This window comes from Tamandua tetradactyla, chromosome 11, assembly GCF_023851605.1.
Source record: "Tamandua tetradactyla isolate mTamTet1 chromosome 11, mTamTet1.pri, whole genome shotgun sequence".
Taxonomy (NCBI): domain Eukaryota; kingdom Metazoa; phylum Chordata; class Mammalia; order Pilosa; family Myrmecophagidae; genus Tamandua; species Tamandua tetradactyla.
In genome coordinates, this window is record NC_135337.1 from 49,269,691 (window position 1) to 49,282,837 (window position 13,147).

At 38.5% G+C, this 13,147-nt stretch overlaps 1 protein-coding gene across 3 annotated transcripts in view; it reads right to left on the reverse strand.

Moving 5' to 3' along the window:
* ST6GALNAC3 (ST6 N-acetylgalactosaminide alpha-2,6-sialyltransferase 3) overlaps nt 1-13,147 on the reverse strand; it is a 563,629-nt gene that overhangs the window by 299,025 nt on the left and 251,457 nt on the right. Inside the window, exons 1-2 of one of the 3 annotated variants that reach the window (XM_077120579.1) lie at nt 7,348-7,412; nt 1,879-1,985 (exon numbers count right to left, since the gene is read on the reverse strand). The exons of the other annotated variants lie outside the window; for them this stretch is intronic. The gene's annotated coding sequence lies outside the window, so the exon portion shown is untranslated. Of the gene's footprint in view, nt 1-1,878; nt 1,986-7,347; nt 7,413-13,147 lie in introns of those variants that run through there. 3 annotated transcript variants of the gene reach the window in all.

Genomic DNA, 13,147 nt, shown 5'->3' on the forward strand with positions numbered 1-13,147 from the left:
AGAAGGAGGGCTAAGATGTATGGTATGTATGAGTTTTTTCTTTTCTCTTTTTATTTCTTTTTTCTGGAGTGATGGCAAATGTTCTAAAAATGATCATGGTGATGAACACACAACTATGTGATGATTTTGTGAGCCACTGGTTGTATAATATGGTTGGACTGTATGTGTGTAAAGATTTCTCTATAAAAATATTTTTAAAATAAAATAGAAAAATAATGCCCAGAGAGTCATTTGGAGACTAGCAGACAGCACCATGTGCCTTCCCATGTGACAGAGGAACCCCAGATGCCATCAGCCTTTCTTCAGAGTTAAAGTGTCTTTCTCTGGATGCCTTAATTTGGACATTTTCTTGGCCTTAGACCTGTAAATTCATAACCTAATAAATCCCCTTTATAAAAGTCAATCCAAAACTGAAGTACTAATCTTACTGAATGTTCATACCCATTGAACCATAACTGAGGAGACCCACATTTCTGGAAAAAAACTATCTTTGTTTCTCTATTAGGGTTGAAATGAGCACTACATTTAAATTCACATACTTAAAAAATATCTTGGATAAGTCTCTTCCTGAATAGATGCTCCACTACTGTCAGGAGGGAAATGGAAGGGACTTGAGATGCAAAAATGGTCCTACCATTAAGAAAACATAATATGAGAGGGAGGCAGCTCTGTATACAAGTAATAGCAATAAGTTGTTACAGATGCTCTGATAGAAATAGAGAGAGGTTATACTAGCAACACATCACACTAAGAGGAAGTAGGTAGACCAACAGGGCCAGAAAAGTAAGTAGTTCACTTGGAAAATGAGGGAGGGGCAGGTAGCAGAAAATTCATAAGGGCCTGAAATATTTTGTGTATCTGGAATTCAAAATGATTCAGAATGGCCAAAGCATTGGGCACCACAGAGAGGGGGTGCAATGAGAGATGAATCCAGAAGAAGTGGACAGATGTCAGAGACACTAGACCAACAGGCCACCTTAAAGGCTACTCATGGACTTCCCACAACGCAGGCTCTAACTCTGTAAATGACTCAACCACATCCCCCAGGACTACCCCAAAAGACTTAGCACAGGCTATACATGGTGAACACCTGCTTCATCATGGCCTTATTTCTTTCCGAGGAAGTGGTATCAACACTTTTCTATAGTGACATTAAATACCTTATCTCAACCTGAACACTATGAGGGTGAATATAGGAAAGTCAATCTCACAACTTGCCGACTCCCATTTTTTTCTAAATGTTTCATGACTCAGAAGACGAGAGAAAAGGAAAATGACTGGATAAAGAAAGGACACTATATTTCACGGCTTCAGTGAAGAGGAATAATAGGATGCAGATTCCAGTTGTTGGCAGATTAGTGATGAAATCCCCAGAAGAGCATTCTAGCAGGTTCAGCTCCCACAGGTCTGAACCAAATGCCATGTTTTCTCTTTTGGGATTCCCACTCTCATTAACCCTGGCAAGCTCCATTAAAAACATGGAGTGGTGGAAGACGCCCTACCCACGCTAACACACGGCCACAAAATTAACTCCGGGTAAGGAAAATTGAGACTACAAAGAAATTTGTAACACTAATGATTTTAACAAATCGGAGCTGATTAAAAGCATGTCATGGATTGAAATCCCTGTGTTTCGATCAATCTTCTGAGAAACTTCGTGAAAGCATACTTGAGGGAGAAAAACCCATAAGCTATTCTAGACAGGTCTCTTCATAAAAAGAGAGGAATACTCAGATAAGACACAATACACTGACAGGTAGAGCTATTATTAACTAGTAATTCTTAAGTTGCCCCTCGTTTGGGTAAATAAATCTCTACTGAGCACATTTGCATTTATTCCCAATGAAAGGAGTCAACACTTTTCGAATAAGGACTCACTGGAGACACATTCTCATCAGAACAGACTTGTCCTCATCAGTTGATAGTTGTGGCAAAGATACTGCAATGGAACATTTTCATGCTCAGACCATTACCAGAATGGGAACCTGCAAATAATTGGCGAGATGAGTGAGATGGGGAATTGAAGGCACTCTACCTAGGATTTTAAATAGATCAGTTGAACAATACTGAGGAAATGCTGTTTCTGGATAAAAATGAAGGCTAATGAAGTAGAGTTTGAGCAGGAAGAAGGGAGCAAAAGTTCTATTCAGTCATTGCTTAGTAATTTAAAGGACTAAGGAAGAATTTGGATAGCTACATATCCACTGAATGACTGCAATAGGAATGCATCTGGATATAACCCTCTGGGCATTTGTTTGCCTGTTTAATTTTTCATTAAAAGTAGCATAAACTTCTCCTCATAAGCTGCAGAAAACACGTACTTCTTCCTCAGTCCTTAATCACATTACTCATGAACAGGCTAGCTCTTTAAGACACCAAACCGGGAGGTTATTCAGCTCCTCAGTGGTTGGGTGATACTACCGCATTTCCGAGTGACTAAACGTTCAATGATCATCTTAACGTGGTCTATAGCAAAAGGAATGCCCAATGGTCTTACATCAGTATTCTCTATTGGTATTCAGGGTTCATTTTCACCCCCTTACATGCTCTTCCCTCACCCTTTAGATAGGGGCTGAGAAACTAAAACCACCCTTCCCATGCTTCCAGTCACTGGGTCCTGGATGCCCTTTAGATTCTGCCCGTGGAATGCACTTCTGCAAGACGGAGAACCCACTCCTGCAGCAATGGTGGCTGAAGGGGGGCCTCTTGCATTTGTGAGTTTTTACAATGTTTTCACTGATTCTATTTGGAAAGACTATGAAGTTTCCAGTGGCCTTCTGCAGCTATCTGATCTTGAATATGTTACTTAAGTTTTCCATCCCCTGTATTCCTCATTTGTAAATAGTGGAATAATAATGATACCTATTGTATAAGGTTGCCTTAAATACTTAAATACTAAGTGAGTATCTGGCAAGGAGGTGTTAGCTATTATAACAACGACTGCTAATCTATATAAATGATTTAGAAGAATGTCTAGCACAGAGAAGTGCTTAGTAAAGCACTTATCTAAGATCATTTCATGATTTGAGAACAAATGGATATAGTTGGCAAAGGAATGGAGTTGATGTGAGAAGATGGAGGCCAGCTGTGTGGCATTTAACAAACTACTTAACCTCTCTGTGCTTCACTTGTTGAATGTTCTCAACTGAAAATGGAAGAAATAGCCAAGTTCAGGAGATTATTGATTAAATAGACTAATGTGCTTATAGACTTTGTAAAATACAAAGAACTGTACAATTGTTTATTATTATTATTACCATATGTGCTGGCTTGAAACTTTTATGTACCCTAGAAAACCATGCTCTTAATCCAATCTTGTGAGTGCAAATGTATTGTGGGTGGGATCGTTTGATTAGGTTTCCATGGAACTGTGACCCACTCAATTATGGGTGGGACCTTTTGATTAGATTATTTCCATGGAAATGTGGCCCCACTCATTCAAGATGGGTCTTATTTAGTTTATTGGAGTCTTTAAAAGAGCTGACACAGACAGCAGATGCCTAGACACAGACATGTGCGAATGCTTGGAGAGCTGACATAGAAAGTCACTGAAATCAAGAAACTGAAAGAAACACAATCCAGGAGCAAAGGACCCGGAGATGCCAGCCACATACCTTCTCAGCTGGCAGAGAAACCTTGGATATGACTTGGGTAAAGATATCCTCTTGTTGATGCCTTAATCTGGACATTTTTACGGCCTTAGAAGTGTAAACTTGTAATTTACTAAATCCCCTTTGTAAAAGCCTATCCATTTCTGGTATATTATACTCTGGAAGCTTTAGGAAACCGAAACACCATAATAGAACGCACATATTAAAAAGTGACTTGGAAGAAGTACATATAAAATGCTAAAATAATTCACAGGAAGGAGAAATGACTTCTAAGTAGGAGAGCAGGACAAATAGCAATGGAGGAAATGGCCTTTGGACTGAGCTTTGAGGAATGGGCTGAATCTCTACCTGTGAGATGGCAGGCAGAGGTTTGCCAGTTAGAATTAAGGCATGGAGGTAAGAAACTGAAGAGACAATGCAGAATTTATTATTACTCACTAACAACTTTTTCTAGCATTTATGCCACATAAGCCTTGAGAAACAGTTAAGGGAAGAAATCCTAAGTGGAATCTCCTAATTGGCTTTCTGCATACTTAACATCACTTATAGAGAAAACTAGTTATGGGGGCAGGATGCATTGAAAAGAGAAGGCCCATGGGCATGATTATGTAGCCTACAGAATTTAAGATTCATTCTTCTATGTTAAAAGCAAAAAGAAAAAGAAAAAGAAAGTTTCCTACTAGCAGGGAAATGTCAAGGTGGATCAGATGGTGCAAATTATTCTGTTGTCATGATTCTTGTGTTTTTTACAGCACAGGAATTTTTAACATAGGCACGTCATTTATTGAAGAGATGAATGTCCCCATGTTAGGCTGAGTGGGTTATTTAATGAAAAGGAGAATTATGATAATCATGCTGGCTTCTAGAAGCAAATAAGCGAATTGACCGAAGACTCATGCTCTAAAAAAGATAAATAAATTCCGTAGATGATGAGGGCAACTGGAGTCAGTTCACATTTACGTGGCTCCCATGGGTTTCAAAGACAAATCTGCCTCTTTGAAGTTCATATTTTACAAAGCGATGCGAGGGTATTTGGTACATAGCTCAGCACCTAAAACTTTGCCTCATTTTCATCCCCAGTGTATTTCTGACAAATGATGTCAATTTCCACCTAATTCAAAAATCAAGAGAATATATTACCATATCCCATTAGTTCTTTAATTTGGTAAAGTCAAAATTTTCATCCCAAAAGGCTGTCCTGATCACATCCTGTCTCAAGGCTCTGAGTGGTTCAGAATCCAGTGTTAAAAGCTTAGTGCAGCCAGGGATGAAGCACAGCCTCCACCATATAGCTTCTGAAACAGGACTCATAACACATAACTCATAACACAGCTTCTTTGAACAATGTAGGGAGAGAAATATCAGGTCCATTTATCAGCAAGATGGCAAGAATGGTGGTGTGGCTGTTAAGAGCCACCAGTACAACAGAGTAAAAAGTCAGCAGAAGAGCTTCAGTTTTTCTTGTACTTGGTCCAGATGTGGACCCCAGTGAGAAGATGGACCAACAGCAGCTCATACCAGAAAGTACAAACCTCAACTCATATTCATCACCCATGGAGGTCCCCAATTCAACAAAAGCAATCAAGATCAAATTGCATTCTAGAGTTAGAGCCAACTGAATTCTGAGCTAAGTAGTAGGACCAGCATGGAGAATAACAGGAGCAGCTGGAGGCTCTTTGTCTATGTTTGATTATATGGCGGTAACCTGGGTCTCTGGAATCAGGGTTTGAGACTCAGTCATGCCACTTCGAGCAAGCGCGAATTTGAGTGAGTTGTGAAACTTACCCTGGACTCAATGCGCTCATCTGTTATGTGGGATAATAAGTTTACATGATCCATAGAGTATTTGTGAGAAAATTTCAAATTCAACAATTCCCTAAATGAATCATACAGCAGAAGAAAGTAAAAAGAACTAGCAGAGGTGGTTCAAAATAAGGTAGTGCCACTTCACTAAGTTTCAAGGGAAAAATCATAAAGTCATTTTAATTGATGCCAAAAACATCTTTAAAGGAACCTACCTCTGTCTCAATGGTTTCAGGAGAAACCACAAAGACCAGAAAAATATAAAATAAGTGTGCAGTACCTCCATGTACTAAAACTAGGGACAAAATTACCTATGCAGGACAGGCTAAGAGATTATCAAACTTCTTTAACTAGCAATTGCTCATCTCCAGCATAAAGAAGAAAGGTAGAACGGGCATTTTTGTGGGAAGAAGAAAGTGGTCCAATGCACTGACTACTAGCTCTCCCCTTATCCCAAGTTTTAAATGCCCCTCCATAGAGGAGAGATGTGAGGACTTTACAGTGTCAGCTTCTATTATGAGAGGCAGGATGTGTGGGGCTTATGAGCACAGACTCTGCAGCAAGAGTTCAATTTCACCTCCTCCACTTTTACAAGCTTGTGTAACCTTGGGTAATTGTCTCAACCTCTCTTTGCTTCTGTTTCTTCATCAACAAAATGGGGGTAGGATAATAGCATGTAATTTGGAAGATGGTTATGAGGCTGAAATAAACTTGTGTGTATACATCACTTAGAGCAGTGTTTTGTACACAGTAAACGCTATATGTGTTGATTAATTATTGTTATTGATATTATTGTTATTATTATGTTATTGTTCCTATCTTCTGTGTAAACCCTGGAGACATCAACCTGCAAGCTTTGGGAAAGATACTCCCTGAAAGATAGCTAAATGTCATCAATCCAACAAATATTTTTGAACCTTATTAGACAGACTTATTGGCAAAATACCATACCATACTGAGCCACCATCAAAATATTTATATTGTCCCTTTCCTTCCCAGAATTCCACAAATAATTTACATAAAAAAAAACAGGGTTTCATCTCTATAAAAAGAAACTGCTATAGTGTAGTAGTATAGATAAGAGGGCTTAAAAAGCTCACCATGACTTCCACAGGTGTTTACAGCTGGGCCATCTGGAGAGGACTGACTTTTATGCTGTAGGCTTTTTGTGGACAGGGTGGGAGTTGTTTCTAGTCTACTCACTTTTTTCCACAAAAGTATTTGTTTTATTCAGTAGAGAAAATTATTCATTCCTTCCCTATTTCAAAACACCTACTGCAGTCTGCCCCATGTCAGTTACAGGTAATTCATAACTACCAGATGTTCAGGTCAAAAGCATTTTTCTAAAAACAAACTTTTTATTTTGGAATAGTTTTAGAATTATAGAAAAATTGAGAAGATAGTATAGAGAGTCCCATATACTACATACCCATTTCCGCTATTATTAACATCTTACATTAGCATTGTACATTTGTTACAACTAATGAACCAGTATTGATACATTATGTATGAACTATTCAGATAAATATAAATACTAACTGTTCTAGTTTGCAAGCTACCAGAATGTGATATACCAGAAACGGAACGGCTTTTAAAAAAGGAGAATTTATTAACTGTAAACTGCAAGTTTACAGTTCTAAGGCTGTGAAAATGTCCAAATTGAAGCAAGCTATAGAAACGTCCAATCTAAGGCATCCCGGTAAAGATACCTTGGTTCAAGAAGGCTGATGATGTTCAGGGTTTCTCTTTCAACAGGAAAGGCACATGGTGAACATGGCGACATCTACTAGCTTTCTCTCCAGGCTTTTTGTTTCATGAAGCTCCCCACCCCGGGGTGTTTTCCTTCTTAATCTCCAAAGGTCTCTGGCTGCACGGGCTGTCATGCCTCTTACCAAAATGGTTCCTCTTAAAAGGACCCAGTAAGCAACCCTACCTTGAATGGGTGGAGACACATCTCCATGGAACCCATCTTATCAAAAGTTACCATCCACAATTGGGTGGGTCACATCTCCATGGAAACAACAAAAAAGGTTCTACCCAGCAATACTGAATGAGAATTAAAGGACATGGCTTTTCTGGGGTACCCAAGATTCAAACCAGCACATTAATAAAGTCCATGCTTTATTCAGATCTGCTTAGTTTTGACCTAATGCCCTTTGTCTGTTCCAAGATCCCATCTAGGATTACATTTAGCTGTCAGGTCTCCTTAGGCTTCTCTTAGCTGTGACAGTCTCACAGACGTTCCTTGTTTTTGATCACCTTGAGGAGCCGTGCTCAGGTATTTTGCAGGATATTTTCAATAGAAATTTATCATATGTTCTGTTTCTGATTAGACCGGGATTGTGGATTTTTGGTAGGAAGATTGCAGAGGTAAGGTGCTACGCTCACCAAATCGTGTCAAGGGTATATGCTATCAACATGACATAACCAGACTGAGGTAGTGCTTTTCATGTTTATCCACTGTAAAGTCACTCTGTCCTGCCCAGCCCCCTTGCCATATTGTATCCTTTGGAAGGAAGGCACCATGTGTAGCCCCTACCTAAAAAATGGGAGAATACTTCATTTTAAAAGTACGCCAAATAACACATTTATCTCAACATTTAAAATTCTACCTTTTTTTTTTTGATGGAAACAGTCCTAGAGTATTTCACCCAGAGACACAGCTTAAAAATTAAACTGTATTTTATCTCCTAGTAATAAATGCAAAACATGCTCAGTACAGAAAACCTGGAAAACATGTTTAAGAAAAAAAGTCACCTAAAATTCACCACCCATACATTGACCACCAGAGTAAACATTTTGAGGTTGTCTCCAAACCTTCTTTCTGTGTCTACATTTAAACAGGCGAAATATATCCTATACATTCCTACCTTACTTCCATGTACCATTATGAAAAATTATGTCCTTTAAACAAAAAAGGTATTTTATTCTTTACAATTCACAAGCCTAGCACAGTGCCCAGCGTGTAGATTATTTAACAAATGTTATCTGATGAACTGCCCAACTTAATGAATTGACAAATCTTCCATGAAAGCATTTAATGGGATTTGCTGAGCAGGCCGGTCCCAGGCTCATTCTTTGTTCACACAGGACAACTGAACTCACTGGTGTAGAACCACTAGCACTGGGCCTGGGAAAATCAGTTGATCAGTAAAATTGTATGTATTTTTGTAAGGACTGAAAGAGATAATGTCATGTAAAAAACTTATTTTTCCATTTTCTTTAAAATTTATTTTACTTTTTTTCTTTCTAGGCATTATATTTTCTTATTTTCAAAGATTCCTTATCTTTTTTTCCCCCCAGAACCTTGCTTCCCATGTCTTTGATTCTTTTTCACTCATTTTATGTACATTTATCTTATAGTCTATGTCTGGACACAGGTCCACAATCCCTTATCCAAAATCCTTGGGACCAGGGGTATTTTGGAATTGAGAATTCTTCAAATTTGAGGAAGGTAACAAAATAAAGGTACACTATGTTATGAAACATCACCAGCCAGGGATGGGGAAGTCCATTGTAATCAAATACAGTAATATCTTTGTAGCAAAAATTACGAATAATCACAATAAATAGACTGCTTTCTTGTGAGTTTCATAATTTTTTATGGTACACTGAAGAATCCTTTGTGGCTGGGTCATGGGAACAACCCCTCAAAGGAGTTCTCGGTGCCTTTAACCCCTTTATCACTGGCTGGGGATAAATCTTTGGTTGATTTCTCACCATATAGGGATCCTAGGAAACGCAATTCATAAATTTCAAATTCTAGGATCGCTAAGGTACAGGTCCAGCATTTTGAATTTTCAAGGATTATTTGTTTGTATCCAAAGACCAAAGATATAAATAAGTGTCTTTATGTGGCTCCTGCGCCAGTTTCAATGTTGTTTATTTTATTTTTTCCTAACCTACCCTTTGTCTAAGACCATCTTTAGTCTGGGGGGCATGAGAGGGCCTTCTTTCCAGCTCTCTGCCTTCACTGGTCCCAGGCTTTCCCTTCTTTCTTGCAGGGTTGATACCCCTAACCCTGCCAGTTACTGATACACTGCCAGGAAGCAATAACACCAGCTTTTCTGCTTACCTCTCTTTCCATTGTTTCTTGGTTTCTGGTGAATAAAGATTTCCTTTCTTTCTGGCAAGGTTAGCCGGGCCTTAAATAATGGGTCTTAATTTATCCAGCATGTCCTGGTGTTTGCGGCAAAGTGTTATCAGATGATCTCAGACCACTATATTGCCAGAGCGGAACCTATTCATTTCATTTTTCTTTTAAGTCAGTGATCTAGTTATTAAATAATGGCAAAATTTTCTGTTAGCCAAAATACTAAATTAACCAAATATACCATTTTCCAAGCTTTCAGAATAATATTTGATAAAGGAGCTATGCAGTTACTTTTGAAATAAAATATTCTTTCATGAAGACAGAAACATTTGTAAGGCTATTCTGGAAATGGAGGCAGTAATCGTTGATGCCATCTACTTAATGACAAATCATTGTCTAAACATTGAATACAATTGTTTAATTGAAATTACTTGGTGTTTCCCTATTCTTAAGAATGGACTGAGTGTGAGATAGGCACGGAGACTTCATAATCACATGCTGAAATGGCAATGCCCTGTAGTTGGCATTAGTCCAGGACATTTGTAATTGAGTACAAACTGTTCTCTCTGTTCCTTGGTGAAGTCCATTTGGGGTCCACTGTTAAGCCTTGGCACACTAGCTGGGACAGCATAAGGACTTGTTAAGCATTTGGTGGTTGACTAATATCATGATAAATAACAGCTACCATGTGTGAAATATTTTTGTATAATAATTACACTGTCCAGCTATTAGCTGGAAACTTGCGGAAAGCGGAATAAAACCTCTTGCCATAGAGACCCTAGTTCTATCATCTTTTCCAACCACCAAATCAAGGTTTGTTTTAGTAAGTTCACTGGATTGTTTTCTTGTGCTTCTCACAAATGCCATAATTTAACATCTGAATTTCTAATAGGTCCCTGTTGAGAGTGTTAACCTGACAGTTGGCAAATGGTCATTTTCCACTTAAGGTTCTGTAATGAATAAAATTCCCTTATATCTTCCTAAGGAACCAATTGCTACTTTAAAAACTATGATAATCATGGATCTTTCATCAATAACAGAAGCGATGTGTAGAGTGAAAATCAATCTATCTTGACTACTGATGCTTTACAGCAATAGGGTAAAATTTCATCTAAATAATTATAATGAAACTATATGACTTATCAGTTGAATAAGAGTAGAAAATTAGGCTGATCCAGATATTTTCTAGTTTTTTGACCTTGAGAAACTGTGACCTTCACTTTCCTCCTGCAATAGGATGAGCTACTTTACTATAGCAATATGCCCCTAAGAAGAAAGATAAATAGTGTGCACCTTTTCCTGTGGACATCTGAGCAGACTGATGGATGGGACTTCTCACGCTCAGCCTCCCAGCAGGTTTGAAAGTATAGATTTGGAAAGATAGCTTCTCTCATCCTCCACGTGTCACCTTGTTTAAAGATGAGTTACAGGATGTTTGGTGGTGGTTGTAGTAAAAAAACAACACTATAACAGGCAGGACCTTTTTGGTCGCAAGTGACTCAGATCAGCAAATAAGAGGAATTTATCGGCCTATATAAGCAAACCATGGGTGGAGGAGCTTGATTTCCAGAACGGCTGGGCTCAGGGTCTGGGATATGGATTCTGCCATTGTTCGAGCTCTGCAACTCATGTCTGCTTCTCTAGGTGTCTTGGTCTCAGTCTCTTCAAGGAACACAGCTATGGAGGCCAGGGAATAACATCGCAACAGCTGTGCTACCAAAAAGAAGACGGTTTTTCCTACTGACTTTAGGCAGAAAAAGTAAATAGAATCTGGCAAGCTTTCAAACTGGCTCATCTTGGGCCATGTGCCCACCTCTTGACCATGCACTTGATTGTCCAATCACTGTGGCTGGTCCAGCATGAAATATCTGCGCACCCGTGTGCTCAGAAGGGAGAATCAGATTCTATAATAAAGGAAAGGTGGAGACTGGATGATCACAAAAGCTACTATATACACCTGACTGTATGATTATATTTATTAACCATTTAGTTATGTAATATGTAGTAGGTATGCACATATTCTAGGTATGTTTGCATTTAAGAAAGTACAAATGGTTTTGTGAGAATGAGTATGTTTATACTGCATGTGTGCATGTATGTTCCATGTCTGTATATAGTTGTTCATGAATATGGATAGATGTATTACTGTTTTCGGAGTATGAGTGTGGTCTTTTCCTTTCCATGGATCTTGTTCGCAGTTCTACATCATAATTACCTTGTGAATATATGTTCTACCTATCTTCTCCTACACCCCACAGAGTACATTTGTATTGCTGCCAAATGTCTGATTTCATTCTCTGTAAAGTCAGGGGACTGGAGACATACAGGCTTGTGCAGTGCCTTGGGGCTCTTGGGCATAGGGTGCTGTGCCAATGTCTGGGGCACACAGGCTGCAACAGCAGAAGTGGTCCCTTATTTAACTTCCAGGGCAGCAGTGATGAGGAAAGGGCACTCCAGGAGTGGGTAACCAGGCAAAAAGAGGAACCACAAGATTAAAGGGCAGAGGCTCCTGAGGGAGGTAAGAAATGGATCCATGAGGTATGAGGCAGTGTGAATCCTTGAGCAGACATTAGGAGTCTGCTGAGACTTTTGTTGGACTGTCCCTGGCCTATTGGGACTAAATGAACAGTGTGTATTCTGACCTTTTGTTTTTTGCTTTTTTTACCCAACTCCACTTTTGCTTCTCTATCTCTTCCAAATCCATGCCCTAGACACACGCTCTCGCCCTTCCCATAAAAGCGTCCCTGAATTATTCCACCCCAAGTGATGTCTATCCCTCTCATTTGACACTTAACCATCGATTGCCTCGCAATAGGGCCATTAACTGGGAGTTGGTATTTGACATCCCAACTGAGAAGCATCTCCTCTCTGCCCAGCAATGTATGCCCTCATACTTGGGAAAAATTTTTTAAAAATTATCTTAGCTTGAAATGATGAATCCAAGATGAACATGTCAAATAAGTAATCTTTATTATATGCAAATTTAGCTTAGTCCTTTTCTATAACATTATAATAGATGAAATTTCTTTTGCTTTATGATTTTACAAATATGAATAGTCAGGTTTTAATTAACAATTAAATGGATTAGTTTTAAACTTTTGGAAAATACATTTACATATAATTGCTCTCAACATACTTACATAAAATACAAAACCCGTATTCTCAAATATATAAAACCTATTCATGTCAGTTTTAGTTACATATGTATATTTATTTGAATGTGTGGACTATGTGCTTTTATTGCCAAGAAAATCAACTCTGTTCTTAATTGTTGCTATAACCACAATTTGGGAAATTCTATCACACCATCAATATGTTATGCACATGTTTAATTAGACTAGTAAGGCCTGTCATAGTAACTGATCCTATATATTCTTATTTCATCTACTTGAGGATTTGAAAACCTTCTCATTGTTTTAGGAGGCATATTTTGTCCTCATTAAATTGTTAAGAAAATCAATATGCAATACTAAAATTTGACTGCTGTGTTCTAGAAATCCAGAGCTTCTCTTCTTGGCACATCTTTAGACACCAATAAAAAGGACACTCTTCCCCAAATACCAGAAATCTGCAGCTCCAGCATGTTATTCTCTTATCAGATCTGAGGGAGACATCTGTTACCTCGACTGATCACCAAAAT